Genomic DNA, 21,163 nt, shown 5'->3' on the forward strand with positions numbered 1-21,163 from the left:
CGTGGTGAAAAATACGCAGTTTTACATTTAATTTCGAAAGGCAAAATTAAAAGGCACCGAGCAGTAGGAAGAAGGAGAACAACATGCCTTAAGAATATTAAAGGCTGGACAGGCATAAAAAGTACCGAAGAACTGTACCGTTTTGCTGAAGACAGAAAAGTACTCTCCACATTGATCGCCAACGTCCGGGAGACTGGGCAGGGCACATAGAAGAAGAAGCAGTAAAAGTACTTGCATAACAGGTTGGAGGCTAGAAACACACGACCAGCTGATTGTGAGGAAACACGTGATCTAGAGCATGTAATTCTGCGGCAGTAATTGACAGAAATGCTGCCGGACGATTATCTATTAGAAAATCAACTAGATAGTGTAAAATAGTTTATACAAGAAGTGCTGCGTGCAAAAAAAGTAGAATATCGTGCGGGTGTATTTAAGTGATCCAACATGTTTTATGTTGGATTAAACCATCATTCTTCCACGGAAATTGAAGAGGTGATCATGGCCTAACTCACTCATCCGAGGGAGCTGCTGACCTTATCTAAACTGTAAAACTGAAATGTTCTACCTCTATTATTTGTAAATAGGCTAAGTCCTAAAATATCAAGGGTAACCGGAAAGAGGGTAAGAATAATTTAGAGTGCATAATGTGGAGGATCCGTTATATTAATTGTGTGCCTAATTTGAATTCGCATACGATATAATTAACACCATATTTGAGAGATTAAATATAATTAAGATAGGGTAGTCTATCGAGATTTAATTAATTTAATTTTTCAAATAATAATAACAACAATGAGAATACATTTCTAAGTTACAATTTTGGATGGAACGGCAATAATATTAATTATCGGTGATATTTAAGCAATTCCATGTAAATGGACAATCAGCGTAAAGTTTGATTTTAAAGTTATGTAAACGTTTATTTTGAGTCATGATAACAACATTAATGATCATTTGAACGAGGTTTGATGATCTAGGTAGTATTTGAATTAATATGGGGATAATAATGAATCTGTGAATGAACATTAACAGAATTAACAAGATGTCCGAAACATTAATACCAATAATAATAATAATAATAATAATAATAATAATAATAATAATAATAATAATAATAATAATAATAATAATACTAATAATGTCATTGTATTAGGAATCGTAATGCAGATTAAATCTAATAATTGAGAAGTAATCATATTTACAGCAAAGTAGAGGGATAATCTAATATATTTGGGATAACTGGTAAATTTTTGTTAGTATTCTCATGACGACACACGTGAATTGTAAATGATGTATTAATGCCAATGTTTGATTGATGATTGGTAATGTTCAAAAAGGGCAAGTGTAAGAATATGGATTCGTGTAATGATCAGTAAGAAAGTTAAAAGCACGCGCATGACGTAAAAATTAATATCACAAGGTAAATAAATAATGAGTGTCCTGTTCAGGAAGGACCAAAGGTCATGTGAGAATATTAATATTTTATAAATAATTGAGTTGATCAATCCTAACACACATGGATAACATAATACAACATGACATTAGTGGCCGTAGTAATTCCTGTTTACCACTGATCAAGACCTACTTTCCTAACATTACAGATTTAAGATCCTACCTTGGTCTACTCAGTGACTGTTACATAGGTTGTGTATAGTTCGTATAAATGTTTGCAAAATGAAATATTGTGTTTACTTTAACAGGCCAAGGTTGGTGTCATTGCCCTAGATATTAATTAACTGTGGCTCAAAGTTACGACCTAAAATGTTACGTATGTAAAAGGACGCTGTAATTAAGGGTGCCTAGCTCACAACAAAAATAAAACTGCCGCTAAAAGTGAAAATATGTTCATGTATTCTAAAATATTACCGTACTTTATAAGTGTTGAATTTCACGTACCTATTTCCTATTAACCATTCCAACTTATCCGACATAGCAAAGAATATTGACAAAGATAGTAAATTATGTTGGTGGCCTGTCATTTCAGTGACTAGCATGTGTAATTCAGTAAATAAGGCCACGGTTCATGTCTCATCACTTAAAATTAATTTTTGTGCCAGGAACCGCAAGGTTGTGGGTTTGTCATTTATTTAAAGGATCATGAAAGAATCAGATGAGACGGGAATCGAGTTTCATAATTAAATATAAGCATACTTTTGTAATATTATCTGTCCATCTATTTAGAAAATTTAACGATCTTCTTCAGTAGAATGCAGTTCTATTAGGTATGAGTAGTTTTGAGATAGTTTCTTACTTCATTCTTACCAAGGTACAGCTAGATTTGAGAGTGAACCTGTGTGTATTGGGTTCTATTATATTGAAGTACAGTAGTCTGTCTTCTGAAATGTTACTACCCCAGTTTGATCTCTAAACAATAAGACTTTAATAATCATTACCCACTGGGGTAAATGAGAATTTAACCCTCTCATGCATGAATTTTAAAAAATTAAATTAAAAATAGTGTAATATGATGTTCCTGTTTAAAATGATCGTATTAGATGATATAAACATAAAATACAAAACGAAGTTACCATACTTGGCGGGAATTTGATGTCCTCATATGAGGACATCATGCATTTAGTGGAATAATGTCAACACGTCATACATTTACTACTTTGGTTTATTATACTAGTATTTACAAGAAATTTTTACACCTGAGGCAATTGTGTGAGTACAGCGAAATCACACTGGTCCTACAGGGGCATTTATATGTAACTGATGTACTTCACATGTTCGTATTTCAGGCAATGGTATGGAAACTCCGAAAGCACTCTGGATATAGTGGTACATTATATTTTCCACAAGTATACCGGGTTTTACGTGCGCAGTTTTTGTCACGCGTCTGTTAGCATTTCTAGCCTCAGTTTTCTGTGGATAGTATCCTACTCCATCCATCCTCTTTTCAGCAGGCCCAGTATGTGTAGCCTGTTTCTTGAGTGGTGGTGATGGGCCATTTTTGCTTGGCCTTCCCCTCTTCCTTGGTGCTTCTTCTGCCTTACCACTGAAGGCAAGTCCTGTTGCCACTTGACTCTTGAACTCGAGCAGGTCCATAGGGGTCGTACAGTCCATTTTCCATAGTAACCAAGCACTTACAACTGTGACATTTAGCAAATGGTAAAAAATCCTCATGTGCCATCTGCAGTTCCTTATATCATACCTGTAAAAGCCACCAAGGAGTCCTTGAGATCAATACCACCCATATGGCCGTTATGTATTTATATACACTTCGTTCTGTCAATTTCAATGAATTTCTTCTCCTTTCTACACCATCTTCTGGCCTTACCAACTGGTTCTAAGCCTGCATATGAAGAAATGATATGAACTGCCGAATTATCAATCCTCCGGATTACTGTGATGCCATCTGTTGATGTTGTAACTGATGAGCTTCCTCGACCCTCTTTCCTTAGGTCCTTGACATCTTTAAGTTTTTAGTAGTATCCTTCAGCCTATTTTCACTGAAGGGCCCTACAAACAAGGTATCAAGTTCTTTCAGTTTCAGCACAAAGGGGTACGTTAAATGCTGCTATCTGGTGGGAATGTTGTAAACTACTATAATCTTGTCCTACAAACATCACTCACTCTTCTGATAACATTACAAACCATTTGGAGAATCCTGGAAAATAAATATTGGATGGAGCAGTTGAGAATACAAGCTAACCTCAAAAATAACACATGGTAGTTTGATGCATGATGTCCTCATATGTGGACGCCCATATTATACCAATATTGTGTAAAGACTACAAACCAGAATAAGCTGAATTATAGTGGTAATGACAGTAGAATGTACAAAATGAAGAACTACACACTTACCTTGGGCATTTTCAAGATAGGAACAGCTCAAAACAATTGGAAACTATGATGACTTCTCACAAAATGGCGAACCATGAATATCGTGTTTTCAATGATGCCAATTAAATGCTGCCACCCGCTGGTTCTTTTATAAACTGATGTTTTCCACTCTTACCAACCTAAAATAATCTTTAAATAACTTTACTTCCGTCTTTGGAAACTCCAGGGAATAAATAATGCCTAAAAATTCGGATGTCCTCATATGAGGACACCATGCATGAGAGGGTTAAAGAATCATTTCTGTATCTCAAGAAATATTGTGGGATAAATTATAGGTTGTGCTTCATTCAGTGCATTGCCATGCGATATTGAAAATTGTGTCATACTCTAGAAATGTTTAATTCAGAAATCTTTGTACATTAAAAAATCAAAGATAATAATAAAATAATTGGAAATCGGATTAAATGGAGACATAAAGGTAGTGAGTGATAAATGAAGTCAGAGTTGCTCAGGTGGAATAAGTGAAATTGTGGTCAGCTGTAGAGGTATTTACCTGGAATATGGTATGACTGCGGGCAATTGTATAATTTTTGGAAGCAATAGTAATGGGATACAATGCGTTGCGTCTAAAGTGGAGCACGTGTTGATTGGTATTTCAACATTTGAATAATAATAATAATAATAATAATAATAATAATAATAATAATAATAATAATAATAATAATAATAATAATAATAATAATAATAATAATAATAATAATAATAATTTCTCGACACTCAATGATCACGTGTAGAATATAGAATCAATTTTAGCCCATATGTTATGCATATTTTTTTGTTTCTACACAGTCTTCTGAACAATAAAATGATTTTGTAGTATATCGTCGTTTTAATGTTAGAGTAAGGTTCGATTAAGTGATAATTCATGTTCAGTCACGAGTGATTATGTTGGCGATGCGTGTTGTTTAAAGGGGGCTAACACAAAGGTAATCGGCCCTCATTTACAAGTCATGTCAGGTGTTGAAACTGTAGAATTTAATAGAAAGTCATCAGTCGATGCAATCCAGCTTTCTTTTCCCCATAAACGTCATGAATAAACATCAAGCCTAGGATTCGAATACGGTATAAATTATTGTAAATGAATTTCGAGTATCCTGAGTGCAAGGAATGAATGTGTTTGTAATTATAAATATTATTTTTCAGTGTCATTTATTTGAAATGTGGATCCTAATCTGACCTCGTGTTCACCACGGTGGGCCAGAATTTTCCAGCGTTGTCAGGTTTTTATTCTTTTTTGTGGATTGTTGTTTAATTCTTAAGGCAAAGATTAGTAACAGATTTAATCCAGTTATAAAGTGAATTATATTGAACTGAATAAGATCTGTCAATTTTCTAAAATTAGCAAGTACCAACAAAGGACATTAATGCAATGTAAAATGTAAATAACCTTTAGAAAGTCTTATTTAAAGCCATAATCAACTCTAAATATTCTTATAATAATTTTTCAAGGATATTTAGGACTTAAATATTCTAATTTGTAATCAAAACTTGTGTCAGAGAATATCTTCATTTAAAAATATTTATGATTATGCTGAGATGATATCCAAATTAGGCCTAGAAAATAATCAACGAGATATTCATGTGTTTCTGTGTAACATTGTGTACAAATTAGTGCACAATGTTGGACATTTAATTTTTTAAGTAATTCAGCTCTTATAATGTTTAAAGATGACACAGTGATCATTTATGGATATAATATGAAGATAGAGCAATTATTCGAGTGTAGGAAGGAGTCCTTCCATTTATTTAATTTTGCGCAGCCAGAAGATAAGGCTAATTTTTATTATTTATTCTTTTGCAGGATATTCCTGATATGTCATCGTCAGCAAAAATAGAGCAATGTGAATTTTTAAAATATTTATTTTTGAAATTGTACATTCTTGAGTCATTCAGGCAACGTTTAGCAGGAGACGATTTTGGTTAAATTTTGATTTTATTTGTGCATGTCTTAAAATAAATGTCAAGACTATTTTAAATTGTTTTCTTTTATATTGTCGTCAACACTTGTCCTTTAAATGCCTCTAAAATTGGGATAGCTAGCAAACGAACGGTCCATCTTGAGATCCCTCGTATGCTCGCTGAGTTTGACCGGGTAAATAGGGGGAAGTATCTATGCATGTATGCCTTTATGTATATATGTATGTATGTACAGGGACATTGTTGTATCCATGACGGGGATTGTTATTCACCCAGTCTCCCGCCAAGCACTTTGCTGTAATGCAGGCAGTGCTCCATCGGTACTGAGTCATACAGTGTTTTTGCAAATGATTCCATGTACTTAGGAAGGTATTTTGTATATACATACACTCACCTAATGATAATGACATTGGAACAACACACTGCACTAAACACGTGCACACTTGACTAAACTGAATCTTACGCTGATAAAGCTCTCAGCAAATTAAAATGAGGGGAACTTGTGGCGTCATGAAGCGCATTACAGCAAAGTCCTTGGCGGAGGACAGGGTCGCAGCGCTGGCGGAAGGGGAGTGGAATCCCATCATAGATAAAACAATGTTCCTGTATGTAAGTAAGTAAGTAAGTAAGTAAGTAAGTAAGTAAGTAAGTAAGTAATGATGACATTTTCTTTTCGGAAAGTTTGAGAAAGGGGCATTTCCATGTCTCGGGTACACAGATATTCGTTGAACTGATCTTTGCGAACGATATACACCTACTCACATTCACACCTCTCAAAATGCAAAAAAGACTAATGGGATAGAATATTATTATACAGAAAGGAATCTAAAAATTAGTCCACAGAAAAAAACAGAGTTATGGCGTATAAAATGCGTGACAAATACTCAAAAAGTGAACAGTGTTGAATGGGTAAGGCAAAATTGGAAATTAAAATAAATACATGGGATAAATAGCAATGACGGATGGACTGAAGTGATAAAATGAGCAAAAATGAAGGAATGTGTACTTTGTCAGGTAGAGAAATATTGGATAGAAATATATCGAACATGGAATGTATAAAGTTCACATATAAATAATGCATAGTAGAGTTTTCCACCTATTCAATACAAAGCTGTATTTACAATATTTACATTACATGGGACTAGTTTCAACCCTACTCGGGGTCATCATCAGCCATATTAAAACATACACAATATTTGGCGAAATCCTAAAACATGTTTTCTAGCAGTAAGAATCTTATGAATGTATAATTTTACAATATGAAGTGTGGTTGAAATGTTGCAAATGGAAATGAAATATTTCGTGTGATGTAGGTGAGTAATAATTAATACAAGTACATTATATATGCTAAGAAGTCTGGAGCAAAAGTTCAAATAAGCTGCTCTGTGTTGTTAAAATTTATAGACTCATGGAATTCAGTAGGTCCTGGTGATACATAACGGTTGTGGACCGAGTGCTGTGGCAATAAGAATGAACAAAATGTAAACTGACACATATATAAAAATATACGAGCATGTACAATGTCTGAGTAACAAAATGTGTAGTTGATACTCTCTAGAAGAAGAGTCGACTATACACTGTATCAGCTTAAGCGGAGAATTTGGCAATTTGTGTATTAAGTAACCAAGCCGTGTTGATGGGCTGCATGGTTGATTGTTGTGCAGAATGTGAAGTTTTTGAATTCTTGTTGGGAAGAAAGTAGACACTGCGCGTGGTGATATTAAATGATGGAATTCTCAGTTCATAACGGAAAACAAATTGGACCTCGCGTAGTGGTGTATGTAGCTTAGCTGATAGCTAAGCAATGTAATATATATATATATATTGTAAATACAACTTTGTATTGAATAGGTGAAAAACTCTATTGTGCATTCTCAGTTCAATACGGACCAACAATATGAAGTTCATAACCCTTAATGTATAAAGTTCTGAAAATGTACTTAATTCTCTGGTAAAACAATGTTATTATATGGAGTCGACATTGGGGAGTAAATGATGGAATTATTACATTAAAATTAATGTAGTCATAAGCAAATTTGCCAAAATGATAATGAGATGGCCAAGCTGTACCGAAAACAGTGGTGTGAGGATGATATATGAATGGATGAGTGTACGGGTAGATATTCTTATTGGTTGAGGCTAAATTCGTTGTAAGGTGGTGAAACTCTATGGATAGCATACCAGCAATAAATGAAACAAAAATGAGGGTTACTGGGTGGACGGAACGAAGAAATGACTGGATAAAATACGAATGGATTATAGTTGGAAAATTAATTTATCGAAGGATGATAGGGGATTGAGTAAATGGTTGTTTCAAAGAGTGAAAATCATTGAAACACGAACAATAACGACATAATGTTATAGTGTAAGAGAACACTTGTTGAATTTTGTAGAAAAAGAAAAATGTGGCAGGAAGGGATGAAATATTAACAGAAGGGGAAATGAAAGGGAGTATTTGGTGATTGATGAGAGTGTACAAAAATAAAGCTATAAGACAAAAATGACGAAATTCGACATATTTTATGTCATGAAGATATAGAAGTGGCTCATCTCCTAAAATACCTAAGGAAATATCAGAGAGAAATATATATATATGGAAAGGAGATAAGGTAAAATCGAAAATGAACCTGAACTTCACACTCTTCTTAAGTTATTAAACAGAGAATTATAAACCCCGGGGAGGGAAACAAAAATATGGAATAATTTAAGGGGAATGAGAGAAAATAAATTTAAAGAGGATGAAAAGAGAGAAGTTGCATGCAGTGCGCCGTTCCGAGTCCAAATCTCGTAGCGTTCAAGAAAAATCCACGATTAGGTTCGGTGAGCATCTCAGGGTTTGTAGCAAAATATGAATATTTTTTACGTGAATTCAGACAAGAATTATCCAATGCAACACTCTCATTCATGCCAGACAAATTTGACGGATGTTTCTATCATATGTCAACCGCAGAATCAGCAAATTGTATAGTCTTGCTGGTATTGCCCCTCCTGATATCCGTCGAGAGGTTGCAACAGAAATCGAAAGAAAGAAGGCGGAAACATCTGAAGCTCACCCTCTGTATGGGTACAGGCCAGTTACTTCAAGACTCAAATCAAGGAAAAGTTTCCTCAGAACAACAGAGGCTCTTAACGGGACACCTCAGCAAACCCGAATCGATATGTGGCGCGCAAGCTGCACTCGCTCCGAAGAATGGTTGACACCAAGTGAAGAATTACCACCTGGTCACATGGAGAAATGGAGTACCTGGAGATCACTGAACAGATTACGGGCAGGCGTGACAAGATGTAAAAGCAACCTGCAGAAGTGTGGTTTCAGCATCGCGTCATCATTGTGTGAGTGTGGTGCAATCCAGACGACGTCTCATTTGCTGCAGTGTAGTGGAAGCCCTAAAACATGCACAGTTCAAGATCTTCTTCGGGCAACAGAAAATGCACTGGATGTCGCCAATTTCTGGGCAAAAGTAGTATAGACCTTTCTTTTTTGATAAGTGTGACTTTGTATATAACATATATAATTCAGTAAGAGTATATATGTATATGTATTTATAGTTTTAATGCTTCTGATACGAACAAATAAAAAGCAAATATATACTCGCATTACAATGATTTTAACTTAAGTACTATAGTATAATCTATAAATAATAAAAATGAATTAATTCTTACTAATTATCTTTTATTCAAAAATATTAAATATGATGGATAAATTAAATATTTACTTGAGGCTCAAAATTCTTATCGAAATTAAGAATATTTTTAAAAGTATTTGCTCAATAACATCTCCACTTCATATAAATTGTTACAATGATCATTAAAAGTAAATAGTTTTCTCAGCTTTTCCTCAACGTGTGACTTTAAAATTACATCATTCACATCATATAAATCTTCGTAGACTGGAATTAGTTAACCAAAATTAATCTTTCTCAACACAAATTGCTTCTCACATATTCGAAAATTAAGTTTCTGATGTTTAAGTATTAAGATATCAAGAAATTAAAATGTTAAAAAGTCAAATATTTTGATATTAAGATTGAAATATTAAAAATATCATGATATTGAGAATAAAATATTTTGATGTTAAGAACGATTGCTTCACAAATTAGACGTACACAGAATAAGATCAGTTTCACTTATGTGTAGCTTGCACTGGCTACCAACCATATAATATTTTCTAAACTAAAGTAATCATCAGTAAGTATATTCAAATATATATCCTAGATATAGGTGAAATTGCCCTAAATAGTCTCGGTAGCTTCATAGTAGGATTGCAATTATAGTTTTCCGTCTCATAAAATTAAATCATTCCAGTATAATTTAATAAGGAATATTAGCTATAATCAGCTTAAACCACATATATAATATGTACATAACCTCGAAATTGCCATCTGATTTATGATCATGGGCTACTGGATTTATTTTTGATGACCATTACTTATCATTAGCTCGTAAGTTTAACACCAAATAGCTATGTGTCATGCGATATGGATTATTTAATACGTAAATATAATTATTACCATTCCATCTATCATTGATCAACATTTGCGTTACTTAACTACCCTTTATTCATTCACATATGAAAATTCTTCCTCATATCTCTTCACATTCATCATAATTCATCGATTCTTTCCCTCATATAACAATATTTCATCATTTCACAATTCCCTTCTCATATTAATACCTCGCCATATGTCAGTATTACTTATTTAATTCTATGTAACGCACAATTCAATTCACTTCACATATAACCAAGATATCATTTCACGGATCAACATCTATCTCATATCTCTGCCAATATGTACCTTATTTATCCGTATACATTCATATATAATCTGTACTGACTTATAACTGGCAATAAATGATTAATCTTTACGAGCTTGGTAACCTATGATTCGATATTAATATGTAACACATTATATTCTCATCATTAATTCCTATCATTGGCAATGGTTATTAAAATTAAATTAAAATCTGTTCTTTTCATAGCCTTTTCTGAAACGATTGCAAAGAAATTGGAAATTTATTGAACAACTCCCTTGGTAAGTTATTCCAATCTGTAACTCCCCTTCCTATAAACGAATATCTGCCCAAATTTTTCCCTTGAATTCCAACTTTGTCTTCATGTTGTGATCTTTCCTACTTTCAAAGACACCCCTCAAACATGTTCATCCCCTAACGCCATTCAACGCCATCCTTCCGCTGACAGCTCGGAACAAACCTCTTAGTCGAGCAGTTCGTCTTCTCCTAAGTCTTCCCAGCCAAAAACTTTGCAAAAATTTTTTAACGCTACTCTTGTGTCGGAAATCACCCAGATCAAATCGAGCTGCTTTTCTTTGGATTTTTTCCAATTCTCGAACCAAGAAGTCCTGGCGAGGGTCCCATACACTGGAACCATACACTAGTGTGTATCTTACCAGAGACTTATATGCCTTCTCTTTTACATCCTTACTACGACCCCCAAACAACATCAAAACCATGTTCATAGATCTGTACCCTTTATTTACAATCCCATTTATGTGATCTCTCCAATGAAGATCTTTCGTTATATAATAACCGAGGTACTTACAGTGATCTCCATAACGAACTTTCACCCCATCTACAGAGGACTTTTCCTATTTGTGAAACTCAAAGCCTAACTTTTAACCCCGTTTATCATCATACCATTGCCTGCTGTCAGTCTCACAACATTATCGAGGTCATTTTGCAATTGCTCACAATCTTGTAACTTATTTATTACTCTATACAGAATAACAACATCTGTAAAGCCTTATCTCTGATTCCACTTCTTCACTCATATCATCGATTTATATAAGAAAATATAAAGGTCAAATAATACTGCCTTGAGGAATTCCCCTATTAATTATTACAAGGTCAGATAAAGCTTCCCCTCCTCTAATTCTCTGAGATATATTTTCTAGAAATATAGCAACCCATTCAGTCACTCTTTTATCTAGTCCCATTGCACACACTTTTGTCAGTAGTCTCCCATGATCCACCATATCGAATGCTTTAGGCAGATCAATCGCTATGCAGTCCAGTTGATCTCCTGAATCCAAGATGTCTGCTATACCTTGCTGGAATCCTATAAGTTGAGCTTCAGTTGAATAACCTTTCCTAAGCTCGAACTGCCTCCTATCGAGCCAGTTATTAATTTCGCAAACATGTCTAATATGATCAGAAAGAATGCTTTCCCAAAGCTTACATGCAACGCATGTCAAACTGCCTGGTCTGTCATATTCGGCTTTACGTCTATCACCCTTTCCTTTATACACAGAGGTTACTATAGCAACTCTCCATTCATCTGGTATAGCTCCTTCATGCAAACAATAATCAAATAAGTACTTCAGATGTGGTGATATTTCCCTACCAAATGTCCTTAGCATATCAATTCCGGCCGCTTTTCTAGTTTTCAACTTTTGTATCTTATTGTAAATGCCATTGTTACCATAAGTAAATTTCAATACAACATTAGCATTAGTCACCTCCTCTATATGGACATCATCCTTGTAAGGAATAATTTGCACATACTGCTGACTGAATACTTCTGCCTTTTGAAGATTCTCACATACACATTCCCCTTGTTCATTAATCATTGGATCCTGTTTATGCCTTAGAGTTCCTATACTACACTTCCATTTTTACTAAAATTTGCATGACTGCTAATTATGCTAGCCATCGTATTATCAATAGCTGGCTTCTTTGATAGATTCCATTTCCTAGTAAGTTCCTTCAATTTCTCCTTTTTTTCACAGCCGTTTCTAACTCTATTCGTTTCCAATATGCACCTCCTTCTTAGTCTCTTTATTTCTGTTATAATAAAGTGGGTCTGTACCATTCATTACCAGCTTTAAAGGTAGAAACCTGTTTTCACATTCCTTAACAATTGCTTTAAACCCATCCCAGAGTCCGAGAAGACCCCTCTCTATCGGGCTAGTAAGAACAGCTGTCCCCATGGAGAGCCCGAAAGGCACGCGGTTGTACTCATACAAGTTCCAATCCGTGGCAAAAGCTGTCAGATGCTTCGATTTTTCAGTTAGAGGTATCTGGATGTACGCCTGATTAAGGTCAAGAATGGTAAAGAACTTGGCTTCCCGAAACCACGAAAAACAAGAGTGAAGATCAGGGAGGGGCCCAGATTGCAACACCACCTTACGGTTGAAAGACCTGTAATCAATCACTGGCCTGAAGCCACCCTGAGGTTTCTTTATAAGAAAAATGGGCGATGAATACGCCGACTTAGAAGGTCGAATTATTCTATCCTTTAACATCTGATCGATGATTTCCTTAAGAGCCTTCATTTTAGGTGTCTATAAGGCGGAAACCTAACTGGAATAGAATCCGTAACCTGAATCTTATATTCGATAAGGTCAGCAACATCAAAGTATCAGAAAATACATCGGGAAAGGACTGACACAACTTACGGATACTCTCAGCCTGTTCCTCACGTAGATGTCTAAGATCTAACAACATCTCACCCTGGGTATTCGAAAGAGAACGACATGATGCAGAATTACATTTTAAAAGAGGAATGTTTCGGTTAGTAGCAAATCTGAAGGTGTACGACTTGCTCTGAATGTCGAGCACAAGACCGCTAGAAGACATGAAATTGGCCTCCAATATTACAGGGCAAGATAAGTGTTCAGCCACAGATAACTTCACTTTCCAGGTAAACTTTGAAATACGAATTTTAGCAAACATGAAACCTAAAATTTCTAATGGAAATGATTTAGCCGAAACGCATTTAACAGAAGAGGAACAATAGTCCGGAAACTTATAAAGAGTTTTTAATTTAGAGTACCGTTGTTCCGACATTATGGAACACACAATCCCTGAGTCTATAGAGCGGTGATGTGTTCATTATTTACTTCAATTCTAAGGAATGGCTCCAATGCAGGTGTCTCTGCCGCAATTCTGAGGCATTCTCTGGGGCTTTCAACTGATAAATTAGAAGAACCTTCACCTTACCAGAAACTTTACTGGGTTAAACAGGGACTGAACCTCGGGAATGTGCACATACTGACACAGTCGATGGCACTAGTCATTTCCTATTACCAGAGTTCGCGGAGGTTGCACCAGAAGTTGAGCTATTGACATTAATACAATTCTTGTCGAGGTGAGCAAATGAGCCACATTTAAAGCAACCTTGAGATGAACCTGCTCCATTCTTCGTCCCACTCGATTTTATCAATGGGAATTTATTTCGAAGATGTTCCGTTGAACCACAAGTATAAAATTTGCGGGTGGTGAAAGTTCTACGAGGTGGAGGCCGAGAACTATTAGGAGACGGAGGGGCTCCTTAGCGACTCGTAAGGTGTCGGAATACCTACCTTACTCCTTCGGCTGATACAGCCGTAGCCTCTAACTCTGAAAAAGTTTGTGGACGGGACGCGAAACACAGGTAAGACCTATAGGGCGAAGAGATCCCTTGGACAATAGTTTGCACTATTTGGTCTTCAGAAAAATGGAGTGCGAACACACTGGCGTAAATTTTAATGTCTTGGATAAAGTCAGCAAGATTGTCATCCAATCGCTGTACTCTGAAATAATACTTTTGTATCAAAGATGACTTTGCTCTAGCCGGAATAAAGTTTGCCAAGAGGTGGACGTGGAAGTCTTCTATGGATGAGCGATCAGCTATGGCTTTAACTATTTTGTCCGAGAGGACGCCTACGGTATATGGATACATAATTTGAAGTATATGGGAATGAGAGAGGGAAACACTAGTGCGCGATCTTGAAATTCTACAAAGAACTTTAGGAAATAAATTACTTCATTAGTTGAGTTGACAGAAAATTTTGAAATGCCCTTCAGCAACATAGCCAATGGATGAGGCAGACTACTGAAGCCGGGTGACATAATTGGTGACGGGATAGAAGGTTGAGAGGTCTCTAACAGAGCATTATTCAAAGAGAAGGGTGGAATTTGTCTAAGATGACCAGACTCAGTTTCCAAAGGGCAGAAGTTTCTTCAGTTGCCACAGATTTCCTACTTTCTACAGCTATACAATAATCCTCCTCAGTAGCCAAGTGTATTAAAGGGACTTGGTTGGTTTTGGGAGCAGTCAACAATTGACTATTTCTATTAGACATACCTGAAAGATATTCAACCAGATTACTAGCCTCCTTACCATGAACGTCTTTTAATTTGAGAGACAATAGGTCCCTAGCCCTGTTACAAAAATGAATCAGTCTAGACTGTACTTCTTTTAAGTTAGTTAGCACCTGGATCGCTCACTTCAAAAAACTAACTACAGACGCTAGCTCGGAGGTATTGTCTGTGACAGTGGATCGAACCTCATCAAATTCTTTTTCCCCAAAGACTGGGATGGAAATAGAAAATTCCAGTGACTCTTTGAGCTTCGCAATATCTACCACAACCGTGCCTCCATACTGGTCCTTTCTAATGAGTAACTCATTGATCATTTCTTCCTTGCGCAAATACCCGGGAGCGAGGACTTCGCGAGGACCAGACATGTTGACAGAAAAGTTAATAATTGCGAAAAATTCCCAGCAACCGAGAAGATTCTTAGAGTTCCGAACTGATCCTACGTTTAGCCGTCAAAAAGGGCTTAATCTAGACCCATTCAACCACGCTCTGCTACCACTTATTATCGTCTTTTGTGGATCACAGGGAGGTGATAGAAGGTGCGGGCTTGAATGGGTCTATCTACGATTACGGTAAAATGAAAATGTTAAAGGTCCAACTTTTCAATACCATGAATGTTTATTGATGTGAGTATATATCACATAACGCTTAAAGAAGATTGGTACTAGTTTCGACGCTCATTGCGCGTCATCATCAGCCAACGAATTAATTGAGCAAAATACAACTTATCAAATAGCAATATATAACACATGATAGCACCTACAAGACAAATGTTAAACGATGACTAGTTAAAATATAAAACACATGACAGCAAATACAAGGATTAATGTTAAAAGTTAAATTGTTACAAGTTAAAACAATGAAAGCAAATCAGAGAAGGTAACACAATTGTTAGGATATGACACTCGAGAAAATAGTCCAGCTTGAGGGTTGTAGAACATAAGGTGTATCTGTATACAGCACTTGAATGCACCTACTAAGGCAAATTTTAAATGTAACGTTAACATGATGAGCGTACGGTGCGTATGGCCATCTAAAACAAATGACAGCACCTAAAACGTCACTGTTAGGTTATAACCAGTTGAAATGATGAGGTGCGTCTGACCGTAAAGTATAAATTTTTTGAGAAGGTATCCCAGTTGTTGAGTCTTGATAAACAAGAGAATAGTCCATCTTGAGGTGCATAGATCATAAAGTAACATATGTTATCAGTGGGACGAATAAACCTTGTTATCTTAAGTTGCGGTAAGTAACAGGCTTATTTCAGGTGGTTTCGAAGCCAACAATGTGGTCATGTGAAGAACATAATTTGATTCAACGTCTCGATTCCAAGTTCAGTATGGAAACGTGGAGACCCGAGGAAAAGGTTGAAAGCCAAATTAGACGTGATATAAATGTATTATCGGCACACTTTATCTTGATGCATTTACACCCTAGTGTTGAATCGGTCGACCTCAGCAATCTTCGAGATTCGTACTGGCAACGTTCGAAACACAAACTGTGAATCGCTTAAGCATCGTTGTGCGACATCTGGCGTACACTTTACGTACTGGTACTGTTGTTGTTTACACAGAAAAGCCAGACTGTAGAATTCATGCTAGGAACAAGATTCGCATTGAGAAATGTTATACAATGTTATATAATGTGTATGTGACACAGTTGTTCGCTTAAGATAATAACGGTTTAGAAACTTCATATCGATCGATCATATTCTCGATTCAATTCAGATTTCATTTTCATTCAGTTGGCACCACTACTGGGACCGGGACAGCTCCCTCCTTACTCCTCACCCCCGTACACAAATGCACCTAGATAAAGTGTCCCGATAATACATAGCCAAAAGGAAGATAAGGGAAAAGAGGCGAACTCACCTTGAGCAGCGTGATGGCACAGCTGTTGAAAGGAGAGGAGCTGAGCTAATGAAGAGAGCACTCGGCCTCCATTATTGCTCTTTTCGGACTAAATCCGGACACACCCTCTCATTTCATTGGCCGAATAAAAAGGCACACGAAGCCTATTATTGGCTGAAAAAATAATTACAGAAAATTTGTGATTGGCCAGATTCAAAAGCTGGCGAAATGGGAAGGAAGTGTTGCAAACCTTGAAATATAGAAATAAATGAAAGTTAGTTTATTTGTGAAAACCTATAAACACAAAACTTCTTTAAATCACTAATTCTTCTACCGTGCACCAGAGTGCATGACCGCATTTTTTGTAAGGACATCTATGGAGAAAAGATCAAACTTCTTGAAGTAAACAAACACAAAACAAATAAATCCAGTCAGTTTAGGCAACTTCAAAATAACACATTACTCTGTTATTTATGAGTGACATCTTCTGATTAATGTCCCAACTCCATGCAGTAGCTGTTTCACATTTAGTATGAGAGATAGTGTTCCTTAAGGTGCTTCTTATAAATGTGCGGAGTTGAGGTGTACCACCTGGTACAATTTCCAATCCTACATTTTCCCATCTCACATTTCTAAACTGGAATGCTTACTGGTTGAAGGTCAACCTCTCGCCATAATGTATATGTAGTATGCATTTCTGAAACTGAGCAAGTTGATCATGAGCGTTTTAGAGTACCTGGTTACAACGTCTTCAGAACTGATCGCGCAGCTCCTGTTGTCTGTAATGGAGTGGCAGTCAACATGAAGAAAAAGTTAAACTTAACTTAAAAAACATTAACCAATATTCCTACCACAGCTAACCACTATAGAAGATTGTGCTGTTAAAATCGAATTAAGCAATGTAACTCCTTTGGCAGTCATAGCAGCCCATAAAACGCCATCAGCTCGTCTCCGCCTAGTAGATATAAGGTTATTGTTTGAAGACCAGTTACGAAACATACTAATGCAAAATCTTCGATACTACCAACGAGTTACCGACCAATATGTTTATTACCAACGTTATCCAAATTATTTGAGAAAGTCATCCACAAAAGTCTAAAAAATGTCTTAGAGGAAACATCTCTTCTTCCACATTATCAGTTTGCTTCCGTCAACGGCATTCACTACTTATCAGCTACTACGTATTACATAACACATTGCACAAGGTTTCAGGTCCGAACAACACACTATTGCAGCATTATTAGATGTTACAAAGGCATTTGATAAAGTTTGGCGTAAAGGCCTATTATACAAGTCAAAAACAATCGGAATCCCACATTATACAAAGTATATATAGAATGATCTACAGCTTCCTGAGCTAGCGTACCATTAGTTTACGTATCAATTCCACGAATTCAACACCTCGGCTCATCAAACCGGAATTCCTCAAGGTTCTATTCTTGGTCCAACACTCTTCAACATTTATACATACGTCACTCCATCGCCTCCATTCATCAGCATCGCAATGTATGCGGATGATACTGCTGTCTTCACAACACACCATGACATTGTAACTGCCACTCGCCGCCTGCAAACTTCTCTGCAAACCATATCAACGTGGTTAGGTGGCTGGAGATTTTCAATGAATGTACCGAAATTTGAAACCATGATATTCACTCTTCGACGGCCACCACCCCCACCACCTATACTTCTAAATTGAAAAACCGTACAATGGACGCCTAACTACAAGGCCGTGAAGTACCTCGGAGTATTATTTGACCACCGCTTATCATGGAAATACCACATAAATCAGAAATTAAATCTAAGTTATGCAAGACTAACAAAACTATATCCTCTTCTAAACAGGAAATTTTCCTCCTAATTTGAATGTGGGTTACTTCTCTACAAATCACTGCTACGGTTTTATTCACTTACGCCTGCCCAGTCTGGAAGGGGCGGCTCGATCCACTATCAGACGACTGCAATCATTCTAAAAGAATGTCCTCCTCTTCATCACCAACGTTCCTTGGTACGTTCGAAACGAACTGTTACACCGTGAACTTCAGTTAGACACTGTGGAACACGTAATTAAAACGCAAGCCAAGACGTTCTTCAATACTACAAAATGTGCCTGGCGCTGTTTTCTTCGCCCTTGTAAAACGATCAACACTTCCATGCCGGATTAAAGTAGACTTCCTCAAAGTATTTTACATTCCCCAAGAGAAGAATCTGAGGATGATCAGTGAGTGTTTGTGTATTAAAAACTTTAGGAATTTCTACCCGTGTGCTATTGCTCAAGTGCTTCTTTTAATCAACTGCCAATTTAATTCTCAATGAAGTAAAAGTAACTTGACTAGAAACGGAAAACTGTAAAATCACTTTGTGTTTGTGAACAATTGCTTTTTAATGTGTGTGCGTGTGCGTGTGTGTGTGTGTGTGTGTGTGTGTGTGTGTGTGTGCGTGTGTGTATCTTTTCCATCACTTCTTATTACAAAACTTTGTTTACTTGTATAGTTGCAGAAGGGCCTATAGGAGGTCGACTTAAAATCACATCATAGGTAAGTGATTATTTCTGCCTTGTATTATTATGTACTATGATTTTTGTTCGTTGTTTGTTTGTTTATCATCTCGTGTCGATAGTAATCTGATATAGCATGTACTTATGCTGAAGGATTATATCCCACGTGATTAATAATAAAACGTTTGTGCGACTAATTTGTCACCAAATTGGAATTCACTTCTTAAAGTGAAATCAAGCCAAACCAGAGAGACAGCAAGCGATCGATACTTAAGTTAATCAACCTATTACATCTCTCCTGAATATCATGTGTAACACAACGAAGCGCAGAAGAAAGCTGAGATGGCTGTGTTAAGTCCGTGGCCTCATCTTCTACCACAGCTACAAATGGTGCTTCTTTGATCTCTTCTTGATTTTATTTAACAAAACAGCTGAGACTTAATCAATTAAGTCGTTCTGGATATCACGGGAAGTACCAAAGAAAGCGGTTTCCATGTGGTTCCGTAATTTTCAATATAAGTCGCTCTATAAATGATAAATTCATTCAAATTTCCTCTATGAATTGAGTCGTGATTTTCAGTATGGCCCCTGAAAGAAAACCACCAGGAAAGGAACAGCATCTATTAGACAACTCACTATACACCCGTTTGCTTTAATTATTTTCAATATGTCACGATTAATTTTGAAGCAAAGCTTAGGGATTCCTCTATTCTAGTGCTAATAAACTTCAGTAAGGCTATTTGGAATTAATATAGTCTACAGACTGTTCATGTCGTTTCTTTAATACATAATAACTATTAACATCACTAACTCCCTTTGTTGTCCACATATTTGTGTCTGTTGAAAATGAAAGGCAAGGCCAGCAATACAAGGAACACTACTTCCTACAGTCTCACAACCATGTATCATTTGTATAACGACGCCCTTTCCTCTTATTTCTGTTACCTTATTCGATATACTGTAGGAATGGTCTCCCATGCCTATGATTTTTATCTAAGCAGCAAGAGTTCGGCTAGAGAATTAATGTGTTAATAAGTCCTCAATAACACAGCCGTATTCTTCCTCCATCATAACTGAATCTCCCTTTAGCTACAATAAAGCCGTCGCAGGCAGAAGACACACTCCTAACTATCACCACTGAACACTGCAATTGATTATTGTTAAGTTAGCCTCTCGATTGCGGCAAACACGCAAGCCTATTAGCCAGCATGGTCAGCTCTGTGCTGTTTTACCGAGCGCAGCGAACTCGCAAGCGGGCCCCGACTGAATTCATGCTCCTTGTGTTTGCCTCGGCGAAACGGCAAACAGAGCGCACAGTCGGCATAAATTCATCGTTCGATAGATGCGAAGTTTCGTCATTATGTGTTATTTGTACAGAAGAGAATTAGGGTTTATGGTTGTTATAATATAGTATAAATTATTAAATAAACAATTTATATGCCGTAGTATTATGTAGCCTTATTCGCTGATCTTTCGTTTTCGATGGTGTTAGCCTGGCTAACACGGCAAACATAGGCCAGCCGCGCCTGGTACCAACAGATAATTTCTAACCACTTTAATAATTTCGTCTTGCTGTATACCTCGTATAAATCTAAATTTTGAAGTTTTATGTCAGGTAGTCAGATGCCTAATATAACAAATACTGATATATACACATAGTATAAGCAAAATAAATAACATAGTAAAACATTGAGCTATTCTTTATTGAAACAATAACCATATCACTCTCATTCATCTATCAACTGATTGAGTATTTGCCGAAAATGGCGGCTGGACTTGGACACACTGTGCATAATTATAGATGGGGTACACCATGACTAGTCGTAATGGGGAGAAGGAGGTCGGGTTTACATTTAGGCATTTTCTATTTCTGCTTGTGTGGTTTTGTACTGACACGTATTACACGATTACGCCGTTATGATACCTTATCACCTCATCTGGCTTTGTAGCATGC

Source organism: Anabrus simplex, chromosome 2 (assembly GCF_040414725.1).
Source record: "Anabrus simplex isolate iqAnaSimp1 chromosome 2, ASM4041472v1, whole genome shotgun sequence".
NCBI lineage: Eukaryota > Metazoa > Arthropoda > Insecta > Orthoptera > Tettigoniidae > Anabrus > Anabrus simplex.